Genomic DNA, 2,500 nt, shown 5'->3' with positions numbered 1-2,500 from the left:
CTCTGTAGGCAAACTGAAGGGGGTCCAGGAGAGGGTCTGTGATGGCTTTGAGGTGTGCCAGGAGCAGGCGCTCAAAAGACTTCATTACCACAGATGTAAGGGCGACCGGTCTGTAATCATTTAGTCCTGTTGGCCTTAGCTTTTTGGGCACAGCGATGATGGTGGAGGACTTGAGACAGGCTGGTACATGGCATGTCTCCAGGGAGGTGTTAAAGATGTTGGTGAACACCGGAGACAGCTGGTCAGCGCAGTGCCTGAGGGTGGCTGGAGAGACAGAGTCCGGCCCGGCTGCTTTGCGTGGATTCTGCCTCTTGAAAAGCCCATTAACTTCTCCCTCCTGAAAGGAGAGAGTCGTTTCTGTAGTATGGGTGGGGGATGGGGCCTCTTGGGTGGGAAGGGGTGGTTCAGGACAGTCCAATTGTCTTTCAAATCTACGGTAGAACTCGTTCAGGTCGTTGGCTAGGCGGGAGTCGTTAGTGGTGTGGGGCGCTCTGGGTTTGTAGTTGGTGATGTGCCTGAGCCCTTTGGCAGACAGAAGCAGCGTCGTTAGTAGAGAACTGGTGTTTTAGTGTCTCTGAGTACAGTCGTTTAGCCTCTCTCACCGCTTTGCTAAACCTGTTCTTCGACTCCTTGAATCTGTCTCTATCCCCACTCCTAAACGCTTCCTCCTTCTCCAACCTCAACCTTTTGAGCTTTGCTGAGAACCAGGGCTTGTTGTTGTTAAAGTTCACCCTGGTACGTGTTGGGATACAGCAGTCCTCACAGAAGCTGATGTACACAGCCTCTGTGAGTTCATCCAGACTATTGGTAGCAGTCGTGAACATATCCCAGTCAGTACAGTCTAAGCACGCCCGCAAATCTTCCACAGCCTCACTGGTCCACTGTTTAGATGTCCTCACAGCAGGTTTACAGAGTTTTAGTTGCTGCCTGTATGCACGAATCAGGTGGACCAAGGGAGTTCTGTGCGAGCCGAACAGCCCCGTGACCCACAAGAGAAACATCCCCGCCAAATTCGAGCGTTTGACGGGGTCTATCCGTGAAAAAATATTCACGTTTTTGAGTGCACATGCATTTCTGCTGCAAATGCCTCTGGAAGTTTCATGCCGTTCGTATGCCAATTGTGGCAACACGAAAATGACCCGTTTTCCCATTCCGAGGGATTTCTGTGCGACCCTAACAGCCCCGTGAGCCACAAGAGACACATCCCCGCCAATTTCTAGCGTTTCACGGGGTCTATCCGTGAAAAATATAGACGTTTTTGAGTGCACATGCATTTCTGCTGCAGATGCCTCTGGAAGTTTCATGCCGTTCGTACGCAATGTGGCAACACGAAAATGACCCCTTTTCCCATTCCGAGGGATTTCTGTGCGACCCTAACTAACAGCGCCCGTGAGCCACAAGAGAGACATCCCCGCCAATTTATAGCGTTTCACGGGGTCTATCCGTGAAAAATATAGACGTTTTTGAGTGCACATGCATTCCTGCTGCAAATGCCTCTGGAAGTTTCATGCCGTTCCTATGCAATGTGGCCACACAAAAATGACCCGTTTTCCCATTCCGAGGCATTTCTGTGCGACCCTAACAGCCCCGTGAGCCACAAGAGAGACATCCCCGCCAACTTCTAGCGTTTGACGGGGTCTATGCGTGAAAAATATTAAAATTTTTGAGTGCACGTGCCTTTCTGCTGCAAATGCCTCTGGAAGTTTCATGGCGTTCCTATGCAATGTGGCAACACGAAAATGACCCCTTTTCCCATTCCGAGGGAGTTCTGTGCCACCCTAACAGCCCCGTGAGCCACAAGAGACACATCCCCGCCAATTTCTAGCGTTTCACGGGGTCTATCCGTGAAACATATAGAAGTTTTTGAGTGCACATGCATTCCTGCTGCAAATGCCTCTGGAAGTTTCATGCGGTTCGTACGCAATGTGGCAACACGAAAATGACCCGTTTTCCCATTCCCAGGGATTTCTGTGCGACCCGAACAGCCCCGTGAGCCACAAGAGACACATCCCCGCCAATTTCTAGCGTTTCACGGGGTCTATCCGTGAAAAATATCAATTTTTTTTTGACTGCACATGCATTTCTGCTGCAAATGCCTCTGGAAGTTGCATGCGGTTCGCATGCAATGTGGCGACACGAAAATGACCCGTTTTCCCATTCCGAGGGATTTCTGTGCCACCCTAACAGCCCCGTGAGCCACAAGAGAGACATCCCCGCCAATTTCTAGCGTATCACGGGGTCTATCCGTGAGAAATATTCACTTTTTTGAGTGCACATGCATTCCTGCTGCAAATGCCTCTGGAAGTTTCATGCGGTTCGTATGCAATGTGGCGACACGAAAATGACCCGTTTTCCCATTCCGAGGGATTTCTGTGCCACCCTAACAGCCCCGTGAGCCACAAGAGAGACATCCCCGCCCACTTCTAGCGTTTCACGGGGTCTCTCCGTGAAAAATATCACATTTTTTGAGTGCACATGCATTCCTGCTGCAAATGCCTCT

Source organism: Petromyzon marinus, unplaced genomic scaffold (assembly GCF_048934315.1).
Source record: "Petromyzon marinus isolate PM22_M1 ecotype Great Lakes invasive population unplaced genomic scaffold, UKy_Petmar_22M1.pri1.0 PM_G_Scaffold_6, whole genome shotgun sequence".
Taxonomy (NCBI): domain Eukaryota; kingdom Metazoa; phylum Chordata; class Hyperoartia; order Petromyzontiformes; family Petromyzontidae; genus Petromyzon; species Petromyzon marinus.
This window is presented reverse-complemented; position numbering follows the sequence as displayed.